The sequence below is a fragment of the Centroberyx gerrardi genome, chromosome 15, assembly GCF_048128805.1.
Source record: "Centroberyx gerrardi isolate f3 chromosome 15, fCenGer3.hap1.cur.20231027, whole genome shotgun sequence".
In the NCBI taxonomy this organism is placed as follows: domain Eukaryota; kingdom Metazoa; phylum Chordata; class Actinopteri; order Beryciformes; family Berycidae; genus Centroberyx; species Centroberyx gerrardi.
In genome coordinates, this window is record NC_136011.1 from 10,360,461 (window position 1) to 10,382,662 (window position 22,202).

Consider the following 22,202-nt stretch of genomic DNA (forward strand, 5'->3'; position numbering starts at 1 on the left):
GAAATTGCAGATGAAGAAAAGTCTTGTAATAGGCAAACCTACCAGGTAACCAGGCAAAGTCTTCTGGTCTTCTTAAGGGCTCTTTACACCCTGAGACAGACATACTGTAGCTGTGAATCACAGCTGCACTCTAGCTACTGCAGAACCTTATACCTTGTAAACGGAGTTTACTGAAACTGGCTACCACTGACCATACTTGCACATGAATGATAAAGATCAATCAAACAAATGCATGGAAGACATGTGCACAGGACCATGTTGCCACAGTGAGCATGCATCACAGTGCTTCATTCAGAGGAACAAAATGCCCCAAGCAATGGAATATAATTACAATTTTAAAAAAGAAGAAAAGACAAATTCTCAAAGGCCCTGTGCAGTCAAATTTTTCGTTTAGATGCTCTTAGCTGCATGTATCAATGGCTTTAGTCTCCATATCTTTTGCTCATTGTGTCTGTTTGATAGACTGGTCAATTCAGAAGTCTTATGATTAGATGAATGATGTTAAGCTGTATTTCATTGGAGAGTGGAATCCTGTCCTAATTTTATTCTCAGACACAATATTTCCAACAGACATTAAAAGTATGTTTCTCATTTGAATCACAACTATGAGATCTTATGTTAATCACGCATTTGTATAACACAATGTAACACAACATGAGCATACACATGAGTGACGTGTAAAATATCTAAAACAGAAGACAGAAACCATTAACATTACAAAACAACACTGCGCTCGCCAAGAAGATGACCTTTGCTTGTACAGTATGTTAAAGCATAAGAATGTTGGTATGCTTTAGAGACACTGCTTACCATCTTGCCTGGAATGAAATGTCACACTGGGAATCTGCTGCCAGTCTTGTTAGGTTGTTTGTAAAGTTAATAGCTAGCAGAATTATATAGGTATCTAGAGGTACTCTCTTCTAGCATAAGTGAGAACCTACCTCGCACTATAAAAAGACTGGAAATTGCTATCATTGGGTTCATTTCAGGAAGAACTGCTGTGAAGGGAGACAGTCTTTTACGGCACGTTTGGTAATAAAGGAGAGAGACAGCAGGTGTTAATGAGACAGAAATGTGTCTTGTCTCATCTGGCTCTCGGCACGGTAACTGTAGGAGGCCTTTTGTGGACAGTCCCTGGAGGAAAATTGCAGGCACCCTCTGACGCCTGTGCAGTCTGATCCTATTACCTGCCTCCATGCTAACATCAGCCTCCATCAGCAGGTAGAGCGCCGCCACATACTCCCCTCATTCTCCTGCTCTTTTGTCTGAAACGGTCGGCCAGTATCAGCCCGAGTCAGGCATTCTTTGCAGAAGAATAAGTGTAGCCTGCTGTTAGAATAGAGCCCACAAACCCAGAGACTGAACCTTTTACACAATCAGGAGTCATTAGTTTCTTTATTGTGCATTTTTGGCACCTGTTAAGCTGGGAGATCTCTGGTAGTTATTAATGTTTCTCCATCACATGTTTATAATTATTAGCACTTATTTCATAATTCACATTTGCCAAATGTTAAATACCGTGTAATAATGGCAATTAAAGTACACTAGGCAAGATTTTTATGGAAAAATACACCCGTTTTATCAGCCTAAATCACAAAGTGGGGCTGCAGCAGAGAAGAGTGCCTTTTCCCAACTAACTGAGCCCTGTAGACTCACCCTATTTGTCCAAATTAAATTCTGGTGTTGGGTATGGACTCTTCTCTGCCCACTGGACGTGATGAATTGAAAAACAAAGTGTCTCCTAAACATTAGCAAGCAGGCGCTCCATCCTGAGAAAGCTGGACTTACCAACATTAGGTCTTTAGCCTCTCTCGTCCCTTTGGTATCCTTTGGTGTAAAGCATCACAGACCGTCCGGGTTGGTAAATATGAGCGTGTTGTGTACAGTTTACTGATGTAACGTTACTTGATTTCTAGGTATTGAAGTTGACATTTTTCAAACGGTTACCTCTCGCTCTCAGCTAGAGCTGCCAACGTGCAAAGTTGCCTAGTGTAGCCTCAAGCCCAAAAGTATTTTAGGGTGGGCATATGCAGTGTTTCATTAAGGACACCCTCATTCATAAAAATCTAAAAAGATTTATACTTCTCTTCATAGCAAATGGAAATTATTTAGGTGTTTTTAATTATAGTTGGCAAATTTGATGATCCTATTTTCAGGGATGTGCCTCTATGTCTACTTCAGATCCATTAGATAAGAAAGTTTGTGAGGGCAGCACAGAAATGACTGAGTTAGAGGACAGTTTTTGCTCATTTTCTCCTCAAGCTGCCACATTTGATTTGTCACAATACTCTGGGAAAAAAAGACTAAAAAAAACTAAAAACACTCTTTCGCTCACGTTATGTAAAGCTTATATAATGGAGGGAGGAAAGAGGCTTGTCTGAGTAGGTGGCTGTGCTTTGGGATATGGAACTATTTAAATGTCCCTCCTCATGACTCTTCCAAATCCCTCCATTAATCATGAACCCCCTTCCCTGAAATATTAAAGCTGGGTGTACTGTAGTTGTGAGTGTTGGAGCAGAGCTACCCGGCCTTCCCCGGGCCCTCTCCTTTGTTATCTGGAGCTTACTAAGCATGGACGTCTGAGATGGTTCAAGACAAATGGACCAAGAGGGAGGCCAAGTGCTTGATCAGCCGTGAACTCCAGGTTTGAAAGAGTGAGCTCTAATTAAATTTGACTTGGCTCGATGAGAAGTTTAAAGCCAAGGTTAGCATGAAGAATGAATGGACTTAAAAAAACTACCTCCCTTTCTCCCCAAACCCAAAAGCAGTTTTGAATGCATCTTTTAGGGGTGTCAAGCTGTAGCCTGGGCCATAATTCTTTAGCCTATTCAATATTTGTAATAGTGATAATTATAGCAATGTAATGGACTGGATTGCTGTACCCCAGGTCAGGTGTTACATTTGAACATCTCTGTCTTTGAACATATTGTTAATAGGCTGCTTTCTGTGGGCTTCTGTGCACATGTATAGGCCTCGTCGGCGATGAAACAAATAGCTTTGTTTTGGTTATTAGCTAGACAATGTGCCATACGTCATGTGAAAATGCATTTTTCAGATGGGCTGTCTTGGAAATATATGGCTACTTTCTCTCTTTGCAGCGATGAGTCAGTTAGAACAGTAATGAAGTTATTTTTCCACAGAGTGAGAAATGGGAGAAAGAAAGGGAAATCAATAGTGATATCTTGAAGCTAGAGTCTGCCATCTAATCTCTCAGTGGTACTGGAAGTGCTTCATTTGGCCTTTTTGATGCTTCCCCACCCACACTCTGCTCACAAAAACACCTACTCCCCAGCGTTTCCTATAAGTAAACATGCATAAATGGACCTCAAACAGGCTTGAAGTATTAGCTTACCCATGCAGTAGTCATTTGGGGAACTGCACCCAAGTCTGAAGTGTTTTTGGAAGGCCTGTTAGAATCCATCACGGACTGGGTGCTAAAATATGAAGAGATTTTTAGGATGTCTTTTTTTTTTTCCCCCTCTGTTCATCATATTTTATTTAGCTGCAGTGTTTCCACTTTAGCCATTTTGGTGCCCAGCTACAAGATTACTTATGTTGTATCATCAAAGGATTTTCGCACATTGAGAAAAGGAATTTGGAAAACTTCAACAGCAGTGGTAAATGACCTGCCTCAAACATGTAGGCCCTATCTGCTGTATTTGTTGATTAACCCCTTCCCGCACACACTGATGGCTGCTCGTGGCTCTGGTTACAGCCCTGTGTTGGCTGAGGAATGTAAATCAGGAGTAATGGATGAGGGCCCATAAAAGCACCTGCACATGTGATGTTAATGCTCTGCTTCACATGATCCAACATCTGAAAGGGTGAAACTAAAGGCCATGAATAAATCACACGCTTTTCGGCAAGAAGATCTTTTACTTTTTCATGTTTGCTGTCCTTTTTCATTGCAAGAACGGGCAGGGTTGTTTTGGTTGTCTGCCTTCATACAAACCATAAAGCGGGAACCGGAGTCCTGGTGTGAGAGTGTGAGTTGAACTGAGGCAGGCAGCCAGCACCGATGTTGCCTCTTAAGTAACATGACACAAAAGACGAGCAGATCCTCTCTTTATCTTTGTGGCAGGGGTGGCTGTGGTATTGGAGGACGTCAACCACCAAATCATAATAAGACACTTATCTGAGAGGTCTGAGAAATATGGATGGGCTTTTCAAGAGCTTGTTTCCCATTCGGCTCCTACCTGCTCACTCACTGGAAGTTGCTCATGATGATATTGTCAGCTAAATGGCCAAATGTAAATGCCCCATGTTGTGCTTTTTGTAAGAAGGCTTAGCATGCATTAATATCTGTCACCTGCTCATCAGTTTCCAAGATACTAAAATCAGTTGATAGCGAATAACACATGAGATTTGCTTTTGTTTGAATAAAAGCATGTCTTGCTATTACATGAACAAATAACTTCTAATAACCTTTGGTGAAAATATTTATAGCAAGACCTAAGGAAAGTTCTCCTTTCCAGCTATGCGTATTATTATTCTCAAGGCCTTCTCCACATAAGGTAGACAACTATCTTCCTATTTGTTTCTCACCTCATGCGTTTAATTGTTAACCTAACAAGCAAGACCCATCTTACAGCCAACTGGAAGGTGTCGGTCAACAAGGAGGATTTTGATCTCTTGAATTCCCTATCATATTCTGAACTGAACTAGAGCTATGACTAATTGGTTGGCAAATAATTTGCATTCAAACAGTGGCAGTTGGTGTCCACTCATTCATCAGAGGAGTGACACGAGCGAGTGATATCAACCGAAGCGGGATTACTCAGCTCAGAAGGGGCGTACTCCAATCAGAACAAAAGCAGCCTCCTCATTACTGATTAGGTCTACAAGCTGTCAGCTACATGTTGTTTTGGGGGGAAAAGATTCAAATCAGGGCCAGACTAATACATTTCCTATTAATCCAATGACAATCTAAATTTATATAGATTTAATATAGATATCCTTGTTTTTAATCCATTATTCAGTGCATAGTGCTACTGCTGTTCAAATACACAGTCAAATATCATTTTATCACAATTATTGACCTGTTTTTGTAATTTAATATTGCTCAGAAATAACTGGGTGAAGTGGGTGAAGAAATCAACTTGAAAGGCTTTACTGTTGCACCTACTGCCCATGACAACTTATCAATTCATTTAGAGGAGGGAAAGCTGTCAGATTTTTCTCTGCTTGTCCCATAAACCTGTCGTATGCTGCTCATCGCTACTGAGGCGGCCCTTTTTTCAAATTCTCAGCCCTTTTTTTTCAGATTGCAGATATGTTTCAGTGGCAGAGAAGCCCTTGCCAATATGTCAAGGTGACGTAGTAATGAATCAAGCCAAGGAAATGAATAGAGTGTGGAGCTGAATACTGCACATTACTGTGTGTCGGTCCTCGGCTAAAACCCCCTGCCCAAGGGGAAAGTTCAGACACTCGCAGTGAAGACAAGTTCTCACTCTCTTCTCTCTCTCTCTCTCTCTCTCTCTCTCTCTCTCTCTCTCTCTCTCTCTCTCTCTCTCTCTCTCTCTCTCTCTCTCTCTCTCTCTCTCTCTCTCTCTCTCTCTGGCTTTCTTTTCTCTGTGTCTTTTTCACCCACTTTACCTTTTCTCTTCTCTGGTTGCTGGCTCTCACGTAGTCCACAGATTCAGGTCAGAGGGAGCTGACAGCCTGCCTTTAGCAGCTATTAAAGTAGGGTTCAACAGATAAAGGCCTCCAAGGATAGCCATCCATCAGGGAAGGTAAAAGTGGGAGAAGTCAGTTTTGTGCTCTCATTAAATAGGTGGTGTTGGTGATCAGGAAAAGGAAAATTGTTCAGTTTAAATGCTTTGACCCCCAGAGTTTCAATACTTCAAGCTTAAAATCCCACCTTTCTCCACCTCCAACCCACTAGGCTATACATTTGAATGTCATTATGGCCTGATCCACTGAGCTCCACATCCCCATCTCCTAGGGGCTATATGCCTTAGCCGGGGTTCTGGGGGACTTTGTCTCTCCACCCACGGGAGCGAGGTGACTCCTTCTTCCTTTCCTCCAGGCCACATGTTAACTCAGCTTCTCTATCTGACTAAACTCAATTTCTTCCTCCAGTGCCCCGAACTGCATCATCAGAATAGGGCGCAGTAGAGCCAGAGCGTATTCCCAATGGCTAGATTTACATACGTGCCGCTGTACAGAAATCCACTCTCTGAGAGTGGTTCTGACCGGTTTCAGAGGCCGGTGCCTCTGCCTCTAAGCTGCCTTGCTTCTTTCCTCCTTCATTTCCCACGTCTACAGATTTATCTTTATGCGTAGTAGATTGCGCGTGAACTTGCATTTACGAGTTTGTGCATCTGAAGTTAATCCACCACTGCATCGCAATAGCGACCATAACAGGAAGGAGATTGGCGGGCAAATGGCAAAACAGGATGTAAGCCAATATGAGTAAACAGTGTTTGCAGGTGCCACATTAGACAGAGACTGTCTGCTGGCCAGTTGCCTGGAAAAGCCCCAATTAACAGCTATGCTGTGTATATGCCTCAAAGTGGCTAATGCCGACAGGCCTTTTATGGAACAAAAGAAGGCCAGGTCACACCAACAACAGCCCCATAGACTCCACTGATTCCCTTAACTGCAAAGCTAGTAAGACCAAGCTTCACACACTGTGGGGCTGAGCTGCCAGCCAAACCCAAATAGCTCAACTTAAAAAGTAATCATTATGGATCATTACAGTAGAGTAACAAGATTTACAAGATTAACAAGGTTTTAATGGGCAGGAGATGGCCACCATTAGACTGACAACTTTTCTATTGCCAGTTCCTTGTACAGGGCTTTGCACTTGATTGTTATTTTGTGCTTCTCACCCCTACTGTATGTGTCTAATTTAATTTTAAAAAGAGGATGCCTATTCCAAGAGGCTAAGAAGGATCCTTTGAGGCAAAATAAAATTTGATAGAGCATAAAAGGTAATGCGATTTGAGCAAAGGGGCTATCAATTTTGTTCAGCGCTTTGGAGTCCCAGTAGCTTTGAGCATCCCTTTCAATGGGTGAATTAGAAAGCTCCAAATAAAAATGCATACATCTTATTTGTGACACAGTACAGTGCATGAGTGATATTTGCGGGCCCCGGAATTAGACCTCACAGAATGAACATACATCTGTATGCAGCAGTGGAGAGGGGGGAGAGAGAGACAGGATATGGAGATAGTAGCAATGGGATCAGTCTTTCACTAACACACACACACACACACACACACAATGCTTGCTACATGGGTGGCAGTCCCAGCCGTACTCATATTTTTACAGCTGGACCCACATCCCATGGCTTCCATAGATGCTTGAAAGCACTCTCCAAATCCTTTTTGTTGAGGACACAATTGTATTTTTCACTAAATGGACTTCTTGTGCCAAATCCATGCCACAAACTGCATCTGTGTGTATCATTTTCACTTCTAATTCATGAATACTGATGGTGAATCTTCCATAATACTGCCTTTTGATTGAAGTGTGTGTGACTGATATATGAGACAAATGCTTAAGCAACTGGTTATAGGCTATTTTATTTAGTTACATTTGAAGTTGCTTAGCAATGCAACTCGGAAGGACACATTTGAGCTTGGACTTGCTCATTGATTCCCCTGAATAATTATGCTGCATCAGGCACTGTGTTTCCTGATATCTGAGTGTGGGTGTATACGTATGTGCCCTGTTGTTTTTAACAAACTCTCAGGCCCTCTCTCTCAATGGGATTTGAGTGCAGGCGGGGGAGACTGAGATATGAGCTCATAAGAGATTAAAGTTTAGTATATTTGATTGTTTCTCTTGTGCGGTGGGGCCTTTACAATGGGTCTGGCCAGACGAGTTCAATCTGAATTAGCCTTAGCGGGAGGGAGAGAAGGGGCGCAGAGAGGGGCCGCAGCTAATCCCAGGATATTGAGCAGGATTCCTAGGATGCGGCTGCGCTCCTTTGCTTTCCCGAGTGTGACGATGGGGAGTGTTGGGGGATGGAGGGGCGTAAGGGAAGAGGGGTGGATTTGGGGTCTCTTTCTCTCCTCAGTCCCCTTTGTGGGCAGAGTTTTCACAGTTTAGGGGCACAGTGTCTGGGATTCTCTGTCCACTGAAGTGAGTCTTTTTTTGGGGGAAACAGCCAGGCAGTGCTGGCCTCTGAGGATTAGGCCCACTGGGATAATCAGGATCAGTTCACAGTGTCCTGGAAGGGGGTCTTAGTCTATGTCCAACACAGTAGGAGAAGGGACGCCACTGTCCTGTGTGGTTGCTGATTCCCCCGACATCCCCCCTCATACCCCAGTGACATCTGCTTCCCTCTTCTCTTGTTCATACTGCATACAACTCCTCAACTATGACACCTATTCAGGTTGTGAATGAAATAAAATCTGGTCTGGCTTTTTCATTATTATTACTTCTGTCTTGCAGTAAAGCAGAGATGTTGTCTAATAGATATGGTAAAATATATTTTCATATTAAAATGGATAATTTTATCCTCCTAACACATTGTAACTCCATGGTATCTGAGAGCCAGCTCACAGTTAGTGATGTTGATATTGTAAACATTTAAATATCAAAGTTTCTTTTAATATATACTCTGATTTCTTTCCTCTTTCATAATAGAAAGAATATGAAAAGTAATAAAGTAAAGTATATTAAGTAAAGTAAATAAAAGTCTTTAACCTTTAACATTTGTAAATGGCAGAAGTTATTATTCTGCTTAGGCCTATCTTAGCAGATGCCAAGGGAAAGCTCAGGTAAATGGGAGTTTTGGAGATGGAGGAGTGGACATCCTGTCTTTGAATGTCCTCTGAATGCGATTGCATGAGTTGTTCTCTTTTCTTGCTGGAGCTTTTGTGCGGTCCATAGTTCTCTTGACTAAAGAAGGAAGACGCAGGAGTAGAGGATGCCATCTTGTAGCCAGCCACATCTGCTTCTTACATTTATCCGTACCTTTATATATCTTCTGTGACAAACTGAAGCCAAACAAAAGCTAGGGAAATGGGTGGAACTGAACAAGACAGTCACAGAACGGGTACAATGAAGGGAACACCAACGCAAGCGGATGCCTGGGTCGTGCAACCATTCTCCCCCATTTACAGCACTCTTCCTTCATGTAGTACACACGGCCAGAAATAAGATGGGAAGCACACCTTTTTGTATAGCACCATTGTTTGCTGTTGCAACCTAAAATATTTAACATCCTACATACACGACTACGCATTTTCTCCAGCTCTGTGTAACAGTTTGGCTAATTTTTCTCTGTCACAGGCAGCAGGCTCTGTGTTTTTCTCTGTCCTCCTCATACATGTCTACAGTAAGGCCCGCCGCAAATGTCGCTTGCCCTGTGCTGTTACTAAGATACCGGTGCTAACAACTGCAAGTATGCGGGTAAGCTGGTGAGCAACTCCAGCACGCGCACAGACAGAGCAGTTCGCTGCACAATGGCCAACAAATAAGCGCTTTCATATCTGCCCTCCCCCTCCTCTTTGGGACAGTTGAGGGGTGGAATGGAAAGCAGGGAGGGAAGGAGGGAGGGAGAGGGGCAACAGGGTAGCAGGAAAACCAGTGTTAGGAACATTCTGTTGTCGCATTGAAGGGCTCTCAGTGTTCGTCTTCTCTCTGGTTGCATGTACTCTGTCCTGCCGAAATCAGGTGGCCTTGGGTGAACGTGTCTGTGAAGTCTTATTTGTTTATTAAGCAAAGTGTGCACGCTTGATTTGTCCCACGTCAACATTCAAATGCCACCATTATGCAGTGCTATTCATCACAAAGCTCAACGAGTTACGTGTCCATGCTCAAATGTGTTGTTCCTCAAAAGCTGTAACATGTTGTGGTTGTTCCTGTGACTCTCCGTGCATCTTGCATATCTGATGATTTCACTGATGTGTTTTTGTTTTACCAGAAAGCCAAACCTTGTACTTTAGCTTCACCTGACCTTTGTCAAGCCAATGCACCATGAACAAATTGAATTGTCTTTTCAAGGAAAAATGTTCTATCTAACATGTGCAATTTACATCACGCAGGTGCAGGCGTAGCCTACTTGTTGCTAACGCCCGTATGTGCTGCATGCTGTGCCAAAGCGTCGGTACAGCACATCTTGCGGTGTAATTTCATAGCAGCATAGCTATCCTTTGGGGCAGGTGTAACAATATAAGCAGAAATGGCAGCGTGCTATTAGTCTTATGCTCTTCTGGCAGGCACTCTGTCTCAATAGACCCCACTGCAGTCAGACAGTGCAGCTTATGCAGCATGGAGAAAAGGGTTGGTGCTCCCCTAACACACAACATCTATTCTATTCCCCGTGCTCACAAGACCAGACCCACTTACTGGCTGATGTCAGACTCACAACACAGCATTCAAACTTTGCAAATGCAGACCATTTTCCTATTATTTTTTTTTTTTACATAATATCATGATAACCAGTGTTGAGGTCATTGCTCAAGAAAAGAAAAACATTACACATTACTAATTATTTCTCTTAACTGTACTCATTACCACCCTGGGAAAAGTAATGTTACCTTACAATTTTGTAACTTATATTGTGTGTTCTGTGCTTGTACGATTCTTGTCATTACGTGCAACGAATTCGAAGTGATGTGAGTTTATCTCATCAAAAGTTGCTGTCCTTTTCTCCTCTGCCATTTCTCGTCTCTTTCTCGTCTCGTCATCTGTCGTTTGTCTAGCATGCATCCTCTGCTCTCTCTATTGTGCCTGCATGTGTAAACAGGAACAAGGCGAAAGAAAGGGACAGGCTAAGTTGGGGGATTTTTTTCAACATTATAGATGAATGTATAGAGGTGAAGTAATACATATTTGGAATTTGAATCCATAACGCAGCAACCTATTTGTTAGATCAGTAACTGCAATGTGATTACTGAAATTGGAACAGTAATGCCATACATTACTCTGTTACAGGAAAAATTAATGTGATTTGATTACAGTAACGTGCCACTTTGTATCACGTTATCCCCAACAATGATAACTGCCATCACCACAATAAACATAAATGTCATCCCTTCTTCCCCTTCAAGCCCACAGCATGAGATTTCATATTTTTGTATTACTTATTCCCCAAATAATATTTTTTCAATCAATGTTTACAGAGTAGGCATCCTCCCTTGGTAAGTACATAGACGGCTTGTAATATTGCATTTCCTTTAATATTCCTCACTGAAGGACTTTTACTGCTGTAGGGTTTGCAGAGCCATATGCCTGTGTTTCATCTTGTAAAAATAGTCTCGGTTTGTCATTCCCACCCGTTCTCTCGCAGTGGAAATAACAGAGAGGGCCAGGTTTAGTGGTGGCTGGTCTGTGATGCACAGCTGCTGTACTGCCGCTTTATTAATGGGATTCAGGAGCTCATCTGAGCGTTCCGATAATGGAACAATGGAAGAGCCCGCTTTGACAATCCCTCATCTCTGAGACGCTACAATTGATCACCAATTCAATTGCTAACTGTAGAAAATTGAATTTCTAGCCCTAACATTGTTCGTTAACCACGGTGCCGATGAGATGGCCATCCAGATTAATGATAATGGGAGGCTGAGATGGCTTCTGAGACGGCCTGTGAATTTGATTAGCTCCAGACGGCTGTGGAGACAGAGAGCAGCCAGTCAGACTCTTATGTGGAAGTACTTAATGAAAACCCCACATGGAAGGTAATTGGGAAATGTTTGTCTGGCTGCACGCGTCTCAACTTACTGTACGTAGTCTACCTTTTAAGCCTATCTCTCCTCAATCTCGCTCGCACTCTCGCTTTCACTCAAGCGCGCGCACGCGCGCGCGCGCACACACACACACACGCAAACACACACTTTTTTTCATATAGCACCATCTTGCTCATTAAAAGTAAAGTAATGACTACAAAACCACACCACACTGGCAAAAATGCTCCAGTGTTTTCTAGCTGTGGTGGTGGGGGTTATTTTGGTTCTTACACCCAGGAGCTGGATTCACAAAAGTGCTGTTAAGATAGATCTGAAGAGGTTACCTAAGAATACATTTTAGGAATTTCTTAAGAAGGCTCTTAAGTGCAGTTCCCTAATATTAAGATTAGTCTTATCATTTACAAACTCCTTTTTGCTTCTTATGAACATCTGAAATAGGGCCTATGTAGCGACCGAAAATGTAATTTCAGTAATTTAAATAACCATGGTTGATAACATTAATGCACTCTGTTTGCTAGCTATGGTAATACAGACCTTTTTGGTTTGACAATTAAAATCCACCAGTGTGACCTCTAAGAAGAAAATGTTATCAGCCAATGCAAGCCTTTTAGTTACTGTGAGTAAAATATGTTTGGGAAGTGTAGGGGGATCCAGTCTGTCTTCAGCGGTTTTGGGGGATTTTCCTCCCTAGCTGCAACCCATAGCACTTCATCTACAATTATTTAAGGTGGCTTTAAGAAAAGTCTCAGACATTTGTGACTGCCTTTTGGTCTATTGAGTCTATTAAGTGCAACTGTCTAATTTGCTACCTTCATTTCATGAAGACATGACATGGGACATACAAGTGCAAATCTGCACGGTAGCGCATAGCTTTGATGCGTAATCAATGTTTTTGCAACAAAGAAAGATAGTTATGACGGCAGCCATAGATCCAGTGTAGCAAGATAGTAAAGCAAGATAGTGATACATGATGCTAGTCGTCCTGGTGCCAGCATAGCAAGTTAGTGATCTATGATGGTAGCCATAGAGCCAGTGATGCAAGATAGTGATCCGTGACCCCTAGATGTCATCCAGCCAAGATCAGTAGCGATTAGAGCTCGGGCTTTTCATGCCACGCTACAAATAGTGAGAAGGTAAGCTTAATAATAAGATGTTAAGCTTAAAATGTAAGATACAGTTAATTAAACTATTAATATTTTGAAATGCCTACTTAATTATCTGTATGTTTAAATCAATGAATTTAGAGGCTTACTCTTTCACTGCAACAATTTTAAAACAAGTGGAAGGTTATCTTAAAGTTTAGAAAAAAGGTGCTGCAGTTTAGGAAGAGTTCATTTTTGGATATTCATATCATGGTAATATGGACAGAACTTTGTGCTGTAATTGCGGTTGTAATTGATATTGTTTGGGTATGGGCTGAGCAGTAAGGGCAGATGATGAACTTTTATTGCATTTACATTTTTCCAGCTGAAGCTAAATTCATTTAAAGGAAACACTGATGCTCCCACTAACACTCTCTCTCACATACACATACATGCACGCAGCCATATACATGTGCACTGTGACACACATGTCCATGCACACACACACACAGACACACGCACACACACAGACACACACACACTGGGACCTTGAGACAGGTTTTTCATTTGTCTACTCAACTCTGGAGGCTAGTCTCATTGGATTCAAAACCACTATGATATGTGCTCCAGTAAGAACTGTGACATGTTGTTGTGAACCCCCTCATACTTAAACGAGCTTGTATTATTACATTTTCTAGCTTGTACCATTGAATTTTTATCAGCGTGTATTGTTTGTGTGTAAGAGAGAAAGATAGAGAAAGATAGATAGAGAAAGCGGAGTGACTCATGCCCATGACAGACTCACCCTGTCTCCTTGAGAGTCCCAGTCATCTGTCTCAGCACTGACTGTTCTTCCATGGTGCCTGCTAGTCAAACACTCTGCCAATTAACCAGTGGTAGAAACACAGGTCATATTTCTTTCTCCTCTCATCAAAACAATAAAAGACTGATTCATTGAGAGTATTGAATAGAAGGATAGTGTTTTAGTATGGTAATTTTCTGTGTTTGACTGGGCCAGATGCTTCCAATATTACGATGTGATCTCAGTGTTGCGGCAATTTGGTAATGGTGATATGTAGTGTGAAGCATCTACAAACAAAAGGGTACACTGTCTTACTAATGTCCTTATGATGTCACTCTCATACTTGGTGTTTTCTGAAATGAAATACTGTTTATCAACACGCAACATGACATTATAGAAATTAAAAACGGTGCAGCATGCTTACGTTTTGTTCTATTTTATTTAGATAATCATTATATTTCACTTGCTTGTTAAAGACACAATCAAACAGCGATACTTCATTTAATTACACTTATGCCGAAGCCACGTGAAGAGTCGTGACATTGAACGTGCTGCAGCAGAGATAAACAAGTTCACAGCCGTGGCTGCTACATGCCCCTTTGACCCTTGATTATTACAAGACGGGAGATTCTCTGGTTGGAGATTAATTGTCTTGTTTAATTACACCTTAGTGATTAGAGGAGGGAGGAACTGAAATCCCTGTTGCTGAATCTGTATAATGTACGCACCCTCAAAGTCAACGCCTGTGTTTTCAAGGATACAAGCCCCCTAAATCGGCGCTTAATGGACAGAGACAAGGCTGCAGTCAGCACCTCTGAGGAGCATATAAGTGTGATAAGTTGTGTGTAAGTATGTGTTTGTGTGTGTGTATGTGTGTTTGTATGCATGCCTGTGTGTTAATTTGTGTGTGCTGACGGTGCGAATGGACTGGGGGCATTGGGGGGGGGGGTGCACCTGCCGGAAGAGACCCCCCATTGATGATAAACGCCTGAAGATAAATGGGCTTTCTCCACTGAGCAGGATTCACTCACCGTGCGCTTCTATTAAAATGAGGCACACTGCGCGTTGTTGCCGTTCTCTTTCCTACTACAGTGTCCGCATCCTGTAATACAGGCTGCACAGTAAGCTGTGGTTTGACCATCGGGTCATTCGACTCCGAGGCCAGCGCCGAGGGATGTGTATCCTGACAGTTTCTGGGAAATGTGTGTTGCGGTTTGGAGATAACTGCCCAACTACTGTGTTATCAGGGCACAATTCATGTTAAGCAGCTTTACTCAGCATGTGAATAAAGTTTTAGTGCCAAAACTGATTGGAAACCTGCTACGTTTAGGGTGCAAAAGGCAGCCAAGGTTAATTTACTGGATGAGGAGGCCGGTATAACCCTCCCTTTAGCGTGTCTCATCACTGGCCTATTTTAAATCCCCCCCTGAAAACAGGAGTTAATTAGGAACACCAACAGAAAAGAAAACCGAGGCAAGACACCAGCTTTTATTTTAGATCCACTGACAAAAAAAATTAATGTGTTTGTACACACACTCAATTACTTGCCAATACATTTTTGAAGTACCTCGCTTTGACAGTGTGTTTTGCGCTAATTCAGTTGCATGGGGCAATATTATTAAAAAGTAAACACAATAGAAGCTCTTTGTGAGGTTAAACCTGCTTCTAATTAACAAAGAGCGAATTTGAAACGGGAATTAGTCTATGAAAGGGAGCCTGTTAATGAAGTGTGTGAATAGAATGAAAGAAATAAAGCATGCGGCCGTCTCTGCTGGAGAAAGGTTAATGACTTTATGGAGGAGACCAGGGGTGTCTTTCCCTCACTGTGCCCTGGGTCCTGATCCTCAGGGTTTCTCCTCTTGTTGGACCTTTGTTCTGCATAAAACAGCACCGTTTCAAAACACCCCACTATGCCCAATTGCTGGTCTCGTAGTATTAATTACTTCACTTCATTATTAAATCATATGTTTGTTCAGGCTTCAGTTTTATAAGTGATTTGTATGCACTTTCATTTCAGTGCTGATGCTAATATCTTAAGGTGGCTGCATTGCTAGTTTTTACATTTAACATACTATGTATGGCATTGTATAGCTGTTTGGATTTGCTGTTGTGCAAAATCTATCACTTGTCCAGCATGACAAACAACACAAACAGCTCTCCTTAGGGCAAAAACACTACATCATTTTTTGCAGTTTTTTTTGCAGATTAACTTCTGATGGAAAATTCAAGTGGGACAAATGCGACAGAAAACTTAACCTGCGATTTGCATAATGAGACTGTATCTCCGAATGGCTGTTTCCAGTTTTTGACATGCTCCCATACACATCGCAACATAACTCCTGCTGGAAATAGGTGTTGAATTCACTTTAGGAAGCATGGTTGGTTCGACACACACCTATTCCCTTGAAATCGTTATTTTAGAAATACGCACTTTATAGCACATACCAATTTCTTATTAGTTGAAGTCGGGCTTTTCAGAAATGGTACATATGGGCTGGTATGCTATTGCCAAAGCTTGTAAATCAGACCTGCATCATGTAGTGTTTCCACACTAAATGAAACACCTAATGGACCTCACAGACATGAAAAGGCTTTATCTAACAGTCAACATATCAGTAGAAAACACTAGATGATAAATATCACTCTTTCTCTGTAATAAATATCACTCTTTCTCTGTAATAAATATCACTGTTTCTCAATTGTTGTCTCTCCTGATACCTGGGCTGGTAATATGGGATTGTGGAAGGAAAAAGACTCTTGGAGAAAAGCAAAACCAAAATGATTAAAAGTGTTGGTTAGACCCAGGGGATGTTTAGCTTTAGAGCTGCATATGAGTGGTGGCCTTGTGGGCGATGTGTTTTTTCGCTATCAAGCTGAAGAGACTAATTTATTGACTAAGAAATGTAAACTTTGGACCTTTTCAAGTTTAGACTTTTTGTTGTTTTCTGGTGGCACGATAGGTGCCACAATTAACATGCATCTGAAAATCTCATCTTGGGTCCTACTTCAACCTTTTCCCCTTGCACTGCATTAATTCTACATTGCTTGTTAAGTAGTTACAGTCACTGTTTTTAATGAATGCTCACTGTCAAAACTCTACTGTTGTGCCTCCACCACAATGTCTGAAGTCACGGCGATTGATTTTAATTGTGCCTGACTTAGAGATGAAGCTGAACAGGGATAGCGTATTGAGTTTTCACCCTTCACTTCAAACAACACAGAGCCACTCGAGTGCACCTTTCATTAGGATGGTGATTGATTAAGGCCAGGTGCCGCAGGCAAAAAGGATGATTTTAGTTCTACATGTCAATTCTGATATTTTTGCAAATTTTACTCACATAAGGTCCACGGTTTAATGAAATGAAAATAGTAACCAACATAGACTATAAAAGGTTCATTTATATGATGAAGTATGACCTTGTTTATACATGTCGGGGAAGTAGGAAATCTTTGATGGCCACTTTCTAAATAAGGAAATCCCTTTACACCAAACTACTACTATTTATTAAACATAATAGTTAGTAATTTACAGAAGCTACCTTGATGTGCTTTAGTATATTCACTTCATGAGCTATTATATCTAAAATTTGATGGAAAAATGTATGAAATCATTTAGCCTATTATGAACTCACATACTATATATCAACAAATAATTATTTGAGGTTGGTGTTCTAGTCTCTGAGTAGAAGCAGAACTACAGTAAATTCTACTGTACATGTGCCAGCAGGCCTAGATACTTCAACTTTTCTTCTTTTCAGCACACAAAGTCCTTCACAGATGTCGACACAAGACATTCTTGTCCATCCTCATAATCCCCTGTTGATGTTTGCTGGTATTTTAGACATTCTTGTCTTGTTTCACATCTTATTGCCAAATCCTCTTTTGGATTTTATCCATATGAAGAATTCTTGAGATCTTGTCAAATATGAAAAGCAAGCTCTATTCATTTAGGTTACTTATGGCCCTGAACACCAACTAAGAAGCTGATCACTAGCCACGCAACCTCTAAAGAAATGGTTTTCATGCCAGAGTTTTTGTCTTGGAGAGATTGGCACCAGCCTCCTGTTAATTCTTGTTAGTAATGCTTGTGCAATGCGTGATGAAACCATAACTCTCAAAACTGCATGCAAGAAATTCCCATATCGTCCCAGTCCTAGAGAGAACACCTGTAAAGTTTTGCCTTGGATCCTGTCTTCCTCATCTCTCTCCAGCTGGCCTAGATGCTCTATCTGGGGCCAGACACCCCTAGTCTCCTGTTGGCAGGGGCTTCTTGCCTCATTCACGAGAACACACTCAGAATCTGAAAGTCCTCAGGCTCAAGGCTTCTGGGGTTTCACTTGCATTTTGGCCCACCTCTTCATCAACCCCATTACAACTCAAAATAGACTCCATAATTCATCCCAGCCAATCCAACAAGAATGTAAATAAAGAACAAAAGTTGCCTGTTCTACACATATCAGAGGGCCTCTTTGGGACTGGAGCTTTCTTAAAACTGATCCTGCTGCAGGCCTGACCCTAGCCATTTCTCTACGCTCCATTTTCTAAAGCAACAGTACAGGGCAGTGCGCCACGGTCCCTGCGCCGCCCTTATCTCACATTGGCAGACACTTGGTCTCCCTATAGTCTGGATATCCGTCTGAGCCTGAGCTCCTTTGGCCAGCCGTTACTCTCTCATCTGCACGGCCATCTCCTCCTCCAATGCCCCTCAAACTAATTGACTTTAATTTGTCTTTTTTGCCCTCCTGCAGTGTAGTGTACCTTCTGAATTCGTCAGTCGTAGCAAGTGTCAATTAAAAAGGCATCACCCAATAAAATTTGTGAGCAACTGATGTTAATTAATATCAGAGGTTTATGGTGCATGGTACAGGTCCCGGCATGGCCCTTAGCACTTGATAACCATTTAGCCATGCAGTTTGAGTGCCATTTTGGAGGCTGAGACTAATGAAGCTTGTCGGCTAAAATGAAGCCAGACTGTGAAATGGCCTCATCAGGTACATTATCTTAACACAATCAGAGCATTAGCACCTTCATTTGGTCACAGTCTCACTACCCTCACTTGAATGGCATCAAAATCAAAGGACACAAAATGAATAATGAGATTATAAAGAATGCCTAATAGAAATTTTGATAAAACGGATTAATGCAAAAATGTAATCTGTGCTGAGCACTGATTGCCTGAAAAGTAACCAGCTACTGATTGCTGGTTATTGGCACTTTAATTGCTGGTTAATAGTGCACTACTTTCATTTTCATAAATGAATAAATAAAAGTTACTTATTACTTGCTTGTCAACTTTCAGTTCAGTGAGTTGCCTTAAGTTGAAACTCAGTTGGTTAATGTCATTTTCTTGATATGGTTGGCTGTAGCAAAATATACAAAAAATAGTCTCTTTCATCTAACTTAATAATAGTAATAATCAACAATAGCTTACCAATAAGCTACAACTCAAACTCCCAGTAGCTACTGCACTGATGCCTAATGGGCCGGTTTGCCCTGTAGAAAAGTCAGAATGAGGATGTGCATGTAATTTTCATTTGTTCTGGATTGTAGTTACAGTTACTGCTCAACACTGACCATGCTGTAAATTGGAAGGACTTGATAAGGAAGTCATTTAGAGAATTCTCTCTAGTGCTTCTATCACTTAGAAATTACTGCTTTGCCTTGCACCAATTTGTGATGAACTACATCTTACCAAAGCTGTCGCTAAAAACTTGTACAACAGCCCGTTTTTAGCGACAGCCTGAAAACATAATTTTTTACTTTGTGTCAGGAACACAGCCTTTAAATACTATACTGATACTGACCCATTCATACTTCAATCACAAGACAACACACTGCTCACAAGTACTTGCACAAAAACACACAGTGCACTTTTGGAATAGTCTGCTTATGTAGCAAGTAATCAGAAACAGTCTCTGTAAGTGAGCCTGAGCTCCAAGTCCCACCACTTATTTTCCACAGATGCTGCCCCACCCTGTCCTTCATTACCCCTCAATGCCCCACCATGCCATGCTCCTCTGCTCAGCACCCAGTGCTGGTCCGGTTCATCAGCTCCGCATTACCAGCTTCACCTCTTGGGGACAATGGCCCCATCTCAGGTGCACAGGTAACATCATTGTCAATACAATGTCTACACCTGGATGCCACACACTGTACCTAGTCCCACCACTGGAGCTGCAGTACACAATAACATTTGCCAACTTGCTATTTTTTTTTTGTTGCTCCAAGACAAGACTAATTGTCCGCAAGTACTGTAGCTTGCGATGAGTTGCAGTTTTCAGCCCAAGTATCTTGAATGCATGCTTGGCATGAATGGATATGCGGGTTGGCAATTTCATTGAAGAATCAATGGTTACGGGTTTTGCGATTCATACTAAATTATGATTTAGAAATTATCATCTTAGATTAATTAGTTTTTGCTTTGATAAAGTGCCACTAATACTCTAATTGCTGGCCAACGGCCATTTTCTCAGGAACAGAATTTAGTTCAGAATACCAAAGCATGTAGGTATTTCCAAAGATTGAAAAGGCCAGACTTTACACTAGCTTGGCTTCATGTTTTCTAATATCCAGAGAGACTGTTGATTCAGTCGACCTGTCTCATTTCTCAGCCACTTTAGGAACAATCTCAAAGTTGTGTTTCAAAGGTACATCTGTATTTTGTAGTGCAAATCAACTGACATTGAATATATTCCCATTATTTACAATTTAAAAAGGAGACCTTACAGCAGGTTTTGTTAGTAGTTCCTTTCCAGTTTGGCTACAAATTTCTATTCAAGGGTACAAGTAGTATTCACAATATTCAACAGTATTTTTCACCATTTGACTGACGGGCTGTTTGTGTTGGCTAAATTTTCAAATCCTTCTAGCGATCACAGTGCCTTTATATCTGTGCGTTATGGCAGAATATTCACCTTGAAGTCCCAATCATCAATCCAAATATATAAAAAAGGTTATCTCCATCACAGAGAGCATAGGATTGGAGATGTTTTCGGACTGGGGCATAGGCACAGCACCATACATTGCCCTGGGCTTAATATGCTTGGAGGAATGGCCAGAACGGCCCAGCCATCACTAGGGACACCTAGTCTTGTTTTGATTATCATTTTGATTTGGCACACTGTGCTATTTACATCATCCATAGGGTTTCACAAGTTTATATGGAGGTCCTGTCGACAGCCTGTCCTTCATTTGGTGCTGTGTTTGCATTGGTTCCATGTTGTTACCTCTATCTGCTGGCTTCCATGTCTATTCTCAACCTTTAACATCTGTTGTCATCCTCTCACCCCAGCTGAGCGTGTCCTCACTTGCGTGTTTCACTTAAAAAAACAAACCCTTCTCTTCACACAGACAGAGACAGAGACACACACACACACACACACACACACACACACACACACACACACACACACACACACACACACTCCCTTGGTAGGTAGCTCACAGTCTCTCTCCTTGTCAGGTAGAGTCAGGAAGGGAGGCTGCACACAGTTGTGGCAGTAAATTGTCACTCTATTAACAGTCAGAGCTTCCTCTCTCTATCTTTCTTTCTTTCTTTCTTTCTTTCTTATGTCTCTCTCTCTCTCTCTCTCTCATCTCTCTCTCTCTCTCTCTCTCTCTCTCTCTCTCTCTCTCTCTCTCTATCCATCTCCCTCTCCCTCTCTGTCTAGGTTATGATACCACTATTGCCATGTGCTGGTAGTGTGAAAGCAGCCCACTTGTTCAGTTGTAGATTCCAGCACTTGAGACTTGGAACACAATATGCTCTTGCCATAGACAGTCCTCCATGTCTCCATGAGCAGCTAAGAGAGGAACCTTCATCCTGTTATTTGTTGTAGAAATTGCTAATTGCTGTCTCTTAATGAAAGGCATTCAGTGAAGTCAATTCTCTTGGTAGAGTGTCATATCAATGCTTGAGCTATTTGTTCTGCTGATTGGCAGTCACAGGCAATACTGCCTTGTGCCCTGCAACATTAATGTATTTTTCTGTTATTAATGTAAAGTCTAAGTCGTATTGCACTTGCAACTTCTGTATATTTCAATCTAAGATAGTGAGTGTCTTATTTCCGGTACTCATTGTGCTTGAAAGAAAAATAACATTGGCAAAGGCAAGCATACTGCTGATGGGGAGAGAAGTCATGCAAGTGGGTTGCAAAAGTGTATAATACTGCCCATTTGTCCTTATGTAGGTCTTGCACTACCTTTTAACACAATATGTGAGGTCTTATTGACCTTGTACGCTGTGTGTCCATATGTACTGTGAAACTTTTGTAATTCCTCTGTATTTCACTGCCCTGGTGTCGCCAAGACAAATTCCTCTGCATTTATTGCACTTAACCGATTAAGCGGATTCTCATTTTGACTCTGAAATGCAATTTTCTCATCTGGACATGGTCACGCTGTTCACCTTCACAGTGTTTAGTATTCCAGTTGGATATGATCTAGCATGGACGAGCTGGCCCACACTGAGTTTCACTGCCAACTTGTGCAGTCAGCCACTCTGCCCCACTCCAGGGTATGAAACAATGGCGATCAGCCTCCACATTAAAGGTTTCAATTAATCATCCTCAAAGAAGATTTGCATTTCTCAAGGATTTCCTCAGTTGGTGTAAATGTAAGACCAACTTTATATTCAAATCGCACTTGTGTGAAATGTGAGCTGAAATGGTCATT

General features: G+C 41.6%; 1 protein-coding gene across 2 annotated transcripts in view; it reads left to right on the top strand.

The window, feature by feature from the left end:
- macrod2 (mono-ADP ribosylhydrolase 2) overlaps positions 1–22,202 on the top strand; it is a 399,869-nt gene that overhangs the window by 38,214 nt on the left and 339,453 nt on the right. The window lies entirely within an intron of this gene.